Below are 11,452 nucleotides of genomic sequence, written 5' to 3'. Positions count from 1 at the left end.
TCACAGCTGACTACAGTCTCTACCTCCCAGGTTCAAACGATCCTCCCACTTCTACTTCCCACAGGTGTGCACCACCACACCTGACTAATTTTTGTTTTTTTTTAAGAGACAGGGTCTCATTCTGTCACTTGGGCTGGAGTGCAGTGGTGCAATCACAGCTGACTACAGTCTGTACCTCCCAGGTTCAAACGATCCTCCCACTTCTACTTCCCACAGGTGTGCACCACCACACCTGACTAATTTTTGTATTGATTTAAGAGACAGGGTCTCATTCTGTCACTTGGGCTGGAGTGCAGTGGTGCAATCACAGCTGACTACAGTCTCTACCTCCCAGGTTCAAACGATCCTCCCACTTCTACTTCCCACAGGTGTGCACCACCACACCTGACTAATTTTTGTATTGATTTTAGAATTGGGGTGGGGGGTTTACTATGTTGCCCAAGCTGGTCTCGAACTCCCAGGCTCAAGCAATCCACCTGCCTTGGCCTCCCAAAATGCTGAGATTACAGGCGCGAGCCATGGAGCCCAGGAAAAAAATAAGTCTTCTGCTGGCTTTGAAACTTCCAAGGTCCAGGTCTGGTGGGACACAGGAAGGAGCCTGGCAAACAGGATGTAAGGGCTGGGCTCTTGGCTCCCAAGACGGAAGAAGACTGAGAGGAAGCCGGTGAATGTGTGCCAAATCCTCTCAACCCCACCCCCAGCATCGGCTGAACCTCAAGGTCGGGGCACAGAATCAGAAACCGGTAAGTTTGGGGATCCTTGGGGTGGACCCCAAGATGGAGAAAGACCTCAAAGCAGAAACGGTAGAGTGGTGTGCTCAGACCAGGAGACAGGGCAGAGGCCTCGCGGGTCCGCCTGACCCAGCCCAGGCAGAGCGACAAGGGTCTTTGGAGTCCCACGGGGTTTCCCTGAGCCCAGAGGACCACGGGAGCAGCAGATGGAATTTCTGGGCCCCAGAGAAGGACATGGGGATTTCAAGGAGGATCACCTGCCCCAGAGAGGCCCCTGGGATGGGAACACTGGAAAATCAGCAGCAATAGCCTGGAGCTCCGGACGGGATGAAGCGCACACAACCGCAGCATGACCTTGGGGAGAGGCTCCCGCCCTGCGGGCTGTGCTCAGATTTGGGAGGGTTCCATGAAGGTGAGCATAGATGTGTTTTTTTTTTTTTTTTTTTTAGTTTTTATCTATCTTTTATTAAAGACATGCTATTTTGACAAGTAGATTTGCGTTTATTTATTTATTTATTTATTATTTATTTATTTATTGGGACGGAGTTGCACTCTTGTTACCCAAGCTGGAGTGCAATGGTGTGATCTCAGCTCACTGCAACCTCTGCCTCCCGGGTTCAAGCGATTCTCCTGCCTCAGCCTTCAAGTAGCTGGGATTACAGGCGCCCACCACCATGCCCAGTTAATTTTTGTATTTTCAGTAGAGACGGGGTTTCAGCATGTTGGTCAGGCTGGTCTCAAACTCCTGACCTCAGGTGATCCACCCACCTCGGCCCCCTAAAGTGCTGGGATTACAGGTGTGAGCCACTGCGCCTGGCCGATGTTCGTTTTAGAAAGATCATGCCAAGTGGGAACGCTTGGAGAGAGCCAGGAAAGAACAGAGGGAGACCAAGAGTGAAGTGGTCCCAATAACCCAGGAAGGAATAAGAGCAGGATGGGAGAAGTGAGGAGAAATTTCACACAGGAAGAATCAGCAGGTCATGGTGACAAACTGTATGTGAGTGGTGACAGAGACAGAGAAAGGGTCTTTGCTGAGATAGAGAAAGCAGAAAAATAGCAGGTTTAGGGAAGGAATCCAGTGAGTTCAGTTTGGGACACATTGATCTTTGTCTATGGGACGATCTAACTGGTAGCTATCAAGTAGGTAGTTCTCATAAACTAATAGAGTGCCCACAACCATTGCACAAGGCTGCCCAGGAACATTCCGTAATAGCCAACACTCCATATTGCTCTTAAGTTGGTGTGTGTGTGTGTGTGTGTCTAGATATAGCAAAGATGAAGTAGGATGCTGGTTTTTCACACTGAAACTGTTGATATTGAATGCTAGAACCGCAAATAGTTTTGTGAAGATGATTTAATAAATTTTCAAAACTTTAAATATTTCAGCTTTATTAGAATGATTTTGCTTGAATGTTTAATATTTATTAGTTATAACTTGCATTATTCCTCTTTCTTTTTTTTTCTTTTTTTGAGACGGAGTCTTGCTCTGTCACCCAGGTTGGAGTGCAGTGTCGCGATCTCGGCTCACTGCAACCTCTGCTTCCCGGGTTCAAGCGATTCTCCTGACTTAGCCTCCCAAGTGGCTGGGACTACAGGCACATGCCACCACACCAGCTAATTTTTGTATTTTTTTTAGTACAGAAGGGGTTTCACCATGTTGGCCAGGCAGGTCTTGAACTCCTGACCTCAAGTGATCTGTCCGCCTTGACCTCCCAAAGTGCTGTGATTACAGGCATGAGCCACCACACCTGGCTGTATTTTTTTATTTTAATAGTTTAAAATATTTTCAGAAGATAGAGATTTTTAAAATACTAGAAGAAAAATCACTTCTAAAACATGACAATTTAAAATTAAAAGATTCTACATTTCCTTAATTTGCATATTTTGATGTAATTTTGTATATTTTTAATTATTTTTGGTTTTTCTTTTTGGGTTTTGGGGGTTTTTTTGAGACAGGGTCTTGCTCTGTCACCCAGGCTAGACTGCAGTATCATGAACACAGCTCACTGCAGCCTTAACCTCCTGAGATCAAGCCTCTCGAGTAGCTGAGACTGCAGGCACGTGCCACTAATCCTGACTAATTTTAAATTTTTTGTAGAGATGGGGGGGTCTCACTTTGTTGTCCAGGGGGGTCTTGAACTAGTGGACTCAGGAGATCCTCCTGACTCGGCCTCCCAAAGTGCTGGGATTACAGGCTTGAGCCACCATGCCTGGCCATGTACATTTCAAAAATAATTACCATAGCCGGGCACGGTGGCTGGCGCCTGTAATCCCAGCACTTTGGGAGGCCGAGGCGGGCAGATCCCGAGGTCAGGAGATCGAGACCATCCTGGCTAACACAGTGAAACCCCGTCTCTACTAAAAATACAAAAAAATTAGCTGGGCGTGGTGGCAGTGGGCACCTGTAGTCCTAGCTGCTCAGGAGGCTGAGGCAGGAGAATGGTGTGAACCCGGGAGGCGGAGCTTGCAGTGAGCCAGATCGTGCCACTGCACTCCAGCCTGGGTGACAGAGTGAGACTCCGTCTCAAAAAAAAAAATTACCATTTAGATTTTAATTCTGTAGGACATTACCGTTACTAGACCATAAATCACATGAAAATCTTGATTGTAACAATACAATTAGTGGTTTTCCTAATATGAAGTCAAGAAAAATAAGTTTTAGGAAATAAATACATAACAATTTATAAATTACATGTGTCTTTATTGTATTACTCTTTCAAACATCATCAACTCATCAACAGAGGTCCCAGAAATGAAGAATAATAACATAATTTTGATATACTTTTAAAAATATGTTATGAAGGTGTATTTGTCAAAGTAGAAGGGGAGAACTTAAAAAAAATTTTGTTAAATTGATTTACAACTTTCCAGACACTTATATATATTTTTTTGTGTGTGATAGAGACAGGGTCTTGCTCTGTTGCCCAGGCTGGTCTTGAACTCCTGGGCCCAAGTGATCCTCCCACCTCAGCCTTCAAAGTGCTAGAATTACAGGTGCAAGAGTCACCACACCCGGCCAGACTTACACTCTTGACCTACCAAGGGCAGGCCTGGCTTCATGTGCCCTGTACACTATTGGCCAGATGGAGAAGTCAGTGTGCAGAGAGCTTGTATGTGGATATTCCCATGGTGAGCATTTCCAGAAGCCATTTGTGTGAACATGGGAGTTGCTCCCTGACTCGTACCTGAGACGGTCAAAGATTGTTCCATTTCTCTTTCCTGTCTTGGTTCCAGCATGGGCACATGACTACGAACAAGGGGCTTCTGGGAAACTTCCTTACTCCTAAGAGAAAGCCATAGAAAGAGATTCTTTTTCTCCTCTGGACATTGTCAAGGCCACCATGTTGTCCAGCTCCAGGGGTCACCATTACATGGGCGCTTTTGTGTGTCTGTATGTGCATGCACAGCCTGCATGGCCATGGGCTTTGTTGCATCTGGACAGAGCCCTGAAATGCCTGCAGCCAGTCTGAGGAGGAAGCTGGTGTTTAGGAGGGAAGGATAGACACGAGAAGAATCTGAGTTCCAGGCAGCGTGCAGGGGCTCACGCATGTAATCCCAGCACTTTGGGAGACCGAAGCGGGTGGATCACCTGAGGTCAGGAGTTCCAGACCAGCCTGACCAACATGGTGAAACCCCGTCTCTACTAAAAAAACATACAAGGCCGGGCGCGGTGGCTCAAGCCTGTAATCCCAGCTTGAGGGAACTTTGGGAGGCCGAGACGGGCGGATCACGAGACCAGGAGATCGAGACCATCCTGGCTAACACGGTGAAACCCCGTCTCTACTAACAATACAAAAAACTAGCCGGGCGAGGTGGCGGGCGCCTGTAGTCCCAGCTACTCGGGAGGCTGAGGCAGGAGAATGGCGGGAACCCGGGAGGCGGAGCTTGCAGCAGTGAGCTGAGATCCGGCCACTGCACTCCAGCCCGGGCAACAGAGCGAGACTCCGTCTCAAAAAAAAAAAAAAAACATACAAAAAAAAAACTAGCCGGGCATGGTGGCATGCGCCTGTAGTCCCAGCTACTTGGAAGGCTGAGGCAAGAGAATCGCTTGAATTCGGGAGGCGGAGGTTGCAGTAAGCCGAGATCGTGCAGCTGCACTCCAGCCTAGGTGACAGAGTGACCACCAAAAAAAAAAAAAAAAAAAAAAAAAAGAGCGAGATCATGTCTCCTGTGGGAACATGGATGGAGCCGGAGGCCGTTATCCTCAGCAAACTAACGCAGGAACAGAAAACCAAATTCAGCATATTCTCACTTGTAAGTGGGAGCTAAATACTTATGAATACCAAGAGAGGAACAACAAACAGTGGGGCCTACTTGAGACTGGAGGGTGAGAGGAGGGAGGGGGGCAGAAAAGATAACTATTGGGCACTGGGCTTAATACCTGGGTATTGAAATAAGCTGTGCAACAAACTCTCAAGACATGAATTTACCTGTTTAACAAACCTTCACATGTACTCCCGAACCTGAAATAAAAGTTAAAAAAAAAAAATACATACATACACACTTTAAGATGCTGCTAGTGAGAGAATTTGGAGATTTACAGAGAATGTGAGTTACAAAGCATTCCAGTTGCTTTTCACTTGCCAGGCGTCTTTCTCTTCTCCTTTCTGAGGCCTGCCTTCTCTCACTTTGCTGTCAGCAGCTCTCCTGGCTCTTGCCCAGCCCCAGCTCTCAGAGTATTTCCTGTAGGTCCACAGCAGCAACTTGCCATAGAGCTGGCATACTCCTTTGTCTTCTTACTATTTTCCCTTGTCAGCAACTTAACACAATTTGACATATGCATTACATACATTTGGATGTTTTGTTTTTCTGAGGGATTTTCTTTTTTTTTTTTTTTTGGTTGTGGGGGACGGAGATGAGGTTTTGCCATGTTGCCCAGGCTTGTCTTGAACTTGTGGCCTCAAGCTATCCTCCTGCCTCAGCCTCCCAAAATATCGGGATTATAGGCACGAGCCACTGGGCCCAGTTCTTTGCTGATTCTTTAGCTTTACATAAACAGTACATGTACATTTTCTTCTGCAATCTACTTTTCCCACTCAACAAGATTAGTGAAATTCATACGTATGGATTGCATGTAACTGTAGTTCATCCATTTGTACTGGGGTGTGGTATTTTATTATATGAAACTACCATTGGCAACAGACATTCGATTGCTTGCAGGTTTTTGCTATGACATTCTTATCTTCTGGTGCACATGTGGGCAAGAGTTTTGCAAGAGTTTTTCTAGGGCACATCCCTGGGGTGGATTTAGTGTGTCATAGGGTGAATGCATCATCACACTTACTAAGTAATGATAAAATGTTTCCCGAAATGGCCTACTTATCCTTTGCAGTTCTCTCACCAGCAAAGCCTAAGTTTCGTTTCTATTTCTCCACATCCTCAGCGACACTTGATACACTCGGACCTTTCACATGTTGCCTCACTGATGGTGCGAAGTGATAGATCACTTTGATTTCAGCGTGCACTGCCCTCCTTCCTAACGAGGCTGAGCATCTTTACCAGTGTTTACTCCTCCGGATGGAGCAGTCTGGCGCTTCCATTGAACTCAGGTACCTTTCTCTTTGGCTTCCTTCTTTTTCTGACCATTTTCCTTCACGCTTTTCAGGAAGTAGTCTCGGCTCTTAGGGTGCTTCACGTGCTCAATATGCACATTAATTCTCTTGGCAAGAATCTTGCCCTTAACTTGTTTGTTTACAACAATGCCAACAGTGTGCCGGGGGGCACTGCAGACTCTTCCAGTTTTGCCATGGTGACACTTGTGGGCATTCCTTTTTGAATACTGCCCATTCCCTTGATGTCTACAATATGGTCTTTTTTTTTTTTTTCTTGAGACAGAGTCTCTCTGTGTCACCCAGGCTGGAGTGCTGTGGTACGATCTCTGCTCACTGCAACTTCCACCTCCCAAGCTCACGTGAACCTCCCACCTCAGCCTCCCGAGTAGCTGTGGTTACAGGTATGCGCCACCACACTGGGCTAATTTTTTTATTTTTGGTAGAGATGGGGTGGGTAGAGACAGGGTTTCACCATGTTGACCAGGCTGGTCTCGAACTCCTGGATTCAAGCTATCCACCCACCTCAGCCTCCCAAAGTGCTGGGATTATAGGCCGAGCCACAGCACCTGGCCTACAATACCGCCTTTCTTTTTTTTTTTTTTTTTGAGATGGAGTCTCGCTCTGTCCCCCAGGCTGGAGTGCGATGGCGCGATATCAGCTCACTGCAAGCTCCACCTCCCGGGATCATGCCATTCTCCTGCCTCAGCCTCCTGAGTAGCTGGGACTACAGGCGCCCGCCACCACGCCTGGCTAGTTTTTTTTTTTGTATTTTTAGTAGAGACGAGGTTTCACCGTGGTCTCGATCTCCTGACCTTGTGATCCACCCACCTCGGCCTCCCAAAGTGCGTGACCCACCGTGCCCGGCCAATACTGCCTTTCTTACAGATTCTCATGTATGTGGCCAAAGGAACAGCTCCATGTTTTCTAAAAGGCCTGGAGAACACAGATTGGGTGGCCCTCCTCTATCTATCCTTTTGTGTGTGCCATTTTGGTGAATTACTGGAAGATGATGCCTCCGGCTGATAAAAAGCAATTTAAATGCTCCACTTAATGTTCCCACCTTTATTTTTGCCATATTTCTTTCTTGCCAGCTCATCAATGCATTTAAGATTTTTAAACAATACATTTTATTTAACATTTTTTTGGTATTTCAGTAGGAAGGTCAGTCAGGTTATCTAGGTCCACTTCCTGCTAGAAATACAAGTTCAACTTCCCTTACTTTTTAGCAACCGAATAATGCATTAAAAAGTTTGTCGGCGGGGTGCAGTGGCTCACGCCTGTAATCCCAGCACTTTGGGAGGCCGAGGCGGGTGGATCATGAGGTCAGGAGATCGAGACTATCCTGGCTAACACGGTGAAACCCCGTCTCTACTAAAAATACAAAAAATTAGCCGGGCGAGGTGGCGAGCACCTGTAGTCCCAGATACTCCAGAGGCTGAGGCAGGAGAATGGTGTAAACCCAGGAGGCGGAGCTCGCAGTGAGCCGAGATCGCGCCACTGCACTCCAGCCTGGGCAACAGAGCGAGACTCTATCTCAAAAAAGTGTTTGTTGAACAAGGCAGGTAGCAAATAAAACACATTTTAAAAAATTATTTTAAAAATTATTGTCATACTACTGGGATCTAGTTATGATTCAGCAGGAGTTATCTATTCAACCATACTTTCAGAATCAGAATTTTCTATTATTTTTTAAATCATTACTGTACTTTCTCCTAGATATTTGTTCTGGATCCATTTTTTTTCTATTGTTTCTTTCATAATTTACATATTGGCCGGGCGTGGTGGCTCAAGCCTGTAATCCCAGCACTTTGGGAGGCCGAGACGGGCGGATCACGAGGTCAGGAGATCGAGACCATCCTGGCTAACACGGTGAAACCCCGTCTCTACTAAAAAAAAAATACAAAAAATACAAAAAACTAGCCGGGAGAGGTGGCGGGCGCCTGTAGTCCCAGCTACTCGGGAGGCTGAGGCAGGAGAATGGCGTAAACCCAGGAGGCGGAGCTTGTAGTGAGCCGAGATCTGGCCACTGCACTCCAGCCTGGGTGACAGAGCGAGACTCCGTCTCAAAATAATAATAATAATAATAATAATAATTTACATATTTTCTCCCTTTTGTAAACTTGGAGATTTCCTCCAATTTTTCTTCTAGTTAATACGCATGATTTCTAGTACAGTCCATTCTGCTTTTTGGTGTTTTCTAACCCCAAATTCTTGTTCTATGGCTGCATCTTTTTCACAGCAACTTTCATTTTCCAATAATAATGCTGACTGGAATTGAAGTTCTTTCCTTTTTCCTACATTAACTGTTTTGTAGGAGCTCATTAGTTCAATTGTGTAGCCTGGACGAACTTACATATGTCCAATGCATCTTTTCATTATCTGCACATTCACTACTAATTATTGGCATGGGTTGTCTCAGCAATCATTAGTTTTCAATTTATCTGAGGGAGGTCCTACCCTGTGTAGGGCAGACTGCTAGTTGTCTATCAAAATCCATTCTCTCCTTCCTCCTGAGTTCCTGCATAATAATAGTCATAGCTGCATACACAGCAGCCCAGCTAGGCTACGTTTCTAAGTCTCTTGCAGTCAGGTGTGGTCATATGATCAAAGCCTTGCCAATGAAATATGAGCAAAACTGATATGTGGCATTTCCAGGTATGGGTGTTAAGACATTGGATATAGCTCTTTGCCCTGCTTGTCAGCTGGGAATCCTAAATGACAATGATCTTGCTTCAGCCACACAAATAACAAGAGTGCTCTAGGGCAGGGGTCCCCAACCCCCGGCCACCAATCAGTAGCGTTTCCACAGTCTGTTCAGAATCGGACTGCAAGGCACGAGGTTAGCAGCGGCCAATCAAGCAAAGCTTCATCTATATTTACAGCCGCTCCCCATTGCTCACATGCATTACCACCTGAGCTCTGCCTCCTGGTCAGATCAGTCGTGGCCTTAGATTCTCATAGGAGCGTGAACCCTATTATGAACTGCACATGCGAGGGATCTGGGTTGCACGCTCCTTATGAGAATCTAATGCCTCATGATCTGTCACTGTCTCCCATCATCCCCTGATGGGACCATCTAGTAGCAGGAAAACAAGCTCAGGCTCCCACTGATTCTATGTTATGATGAGTTGTATAATTGTTTAATTACAATGTAATAATAATAGAAATAAAATGTACAATAAATGTTACGTGCTTGAATCATCCACAAACCATCCACACCCCTGTCTGTGGAAAAATTGTCTTCCACAAAGCCCGTCCCTGCTGCCAAAAAGGTTGGCGACCGCTGCTTTAGGGGACAGCAGAGCAATGAGATGGAAGGAATCTGAGACTCTAAATGACCACACAGAGCAGGACTGACTCCACTGCTCTGGACCATAACCAGGGAAATGAACTTTGTCTAAAAGTCAGTGTATCACTGGGTTTGTTATTAGCCTTCACCCTAACTAACTCCACTGCCAGGACCTTCCCCACTCCCAACTACAACAGCTGAGAGTTCTTAGGAGACAAAGTCCCAGGTCAACCCCTCATCTACACCCTGTGAAACCTGAGCTTCAAGAAGGCTGCACCCACTTTCTCTGCAAGTGAGTTTTTATGAACTCTTAAAATCTTTCATTCCCCTGCTCCCAGCATATTCCCACCATGATCATGGAGGAAAAAAGTGGGGACTGCTTGACTGTGGGTTTTCTCTTCCTCCCCAGTCTCCTTGATGGTCTTCAGATTTTAATGTGGATATAATATATACAGTTTTATTTATTTATTTATTTATTTATTGAGATGGAGTCTTGCTTTGTTGCCCAGGCTGGAGTGCAGTGGCGCGATCTCGGCTCACTGCAGCCTCCACCTCCCAAGTTCAAGGGATTCTCCTGCCTCAGTCTCCCGAGTAGCTGAGATTACAGGCATGTGCCACCACACCCAGCTAATTTTTGTGTTTTTAGTAGAGATGGGGTTTTGCCATGGGCTTTTGCCATATTGGCCAGGCTGGTCTCGAGCTCCTGATCTCAGGTGATCCGTCTGCCTCGGCCTCCCAAAGTGCTGGGATTACAGGCATGAGTCACTGTGCCCGGCCAATATAGTTTTAAAAATCAACGTTGTTTTACTCACCTCATAATATGGTTAAGTCAGTATGGTGCCCTTTTTGGATTGTGTTTAAAGAGCTGTTTCAGGAAACATTCTCCAGACTGTGCTTCACGTCAAGAAAAATGTAGGGCGTATTGACTGACGGCGGTAGGTGGGAATCCAGCAGGTAATGAGGAGAATGAACTGAGTGTTCACTTTACCAACTATTAAAAACAGTAGCAAACCATTACCTGCCAGCGATGATAGTGTGCCACGAATCTGAGAGTTTGCTCAAACCAATGTTATCCCTTTGAGGTAAAACATAGAAAAGCAAGCACTTCCATACGTGGGTAAACAGACAAGGTTGGAAAAGCCCCCAAGCCTGGGGCTGCTCCTGCACTACTGCACCTCTGGTTTCTCCGCCGGTGCATGCCAGAGAGCGGTCCTGTGCGGGGCTGAGGATCAAGCCGTCCTGACGCAGTTGAGCAGGGCAACCCATATTTCTGGTCATTCATCTTCATCTTTTCTTCCTTTGCCCCTCCCCTGGGGGCTAGAAAGTTACTTAGGTGGAAGCAAAATGCAAACATTAGTACAAAACACTATGAATCCACATCCTATCATGTCTATAACTCAGGGCCAGATAGAAGGGCCCTGCCTTCCTCTCAGAATCCAGTAAACTCTGTCCCTCAAACATTCACTTTGCACCTGCCATCACCACTACTCTGCACTGTGTGCCAGAGCTGAGAGCTGTGTGTGAGTCTCAAGGTAGGATATCCTCTTCCAGTCTGAGCTTGACTGAGTGCTTTTCAGTGTTTGTACCCTGAATTTGGGGCCTTTTTAAATTTCATGTCTATGTTATTTTCTTCCCTAGTATTGTTTTTCTTTGTCCATTTTAGTGAGCATTAAAATGGAAGTTTTATAAACATGGTTTAATTTTCTTGCCAGCAGTCTACTTTTTTTTCTTTTCTTTTTAGACAGAGCCTTGCTCTGTCACCCAGTCTGGAGTGCAGTGGCGCCATCTTGGCTCACTGCAACCTCTGCCTCCCAAGTTCAAGTGATTCTCCTGCCTCAGCCTCCCAAGTAGCTGGGATTACAGGTGCCCACCACCATGCC

The 11,452-nt window shown here is 46.2% G+C and overlaps 1 protein-coding gene across 1 annotated transcript in view; it reads right to left on the bottom strand.

Annotated features, from left to right (window-relative positions):
- LOC105523691 (centrobin-like) overlaps window positions 1–11,452 on the bottom strand; it is a 57,624-nt gene that overhangs the window by 37,373 nt on the left and 8,799 nt on the right. The window lies entirely within an intron of this gene.

Source organism: Colobus angolensis, unplaced genomic scaffold (genome assembly GCF_000951035.1).
Source record: "Colobus angolensis palliatus isolate OR3802 unplaced genomic scaffold, Cang.pa_1.0 Scaffold47, whole genome shotgun sequence".
Classification (NCBI taxonomy): domain Eukaryota; kingdom Metazoa; phylum Chordata; class Mammalia; order Primates; family Cercopithecidae; genus Colobus; species Colobus angolensis.
The sequence above is the reverse complement of the archived record's forward strand: the minus strand, read 5'-3'. Positions and strand labels throughout refer to the sequence as shown.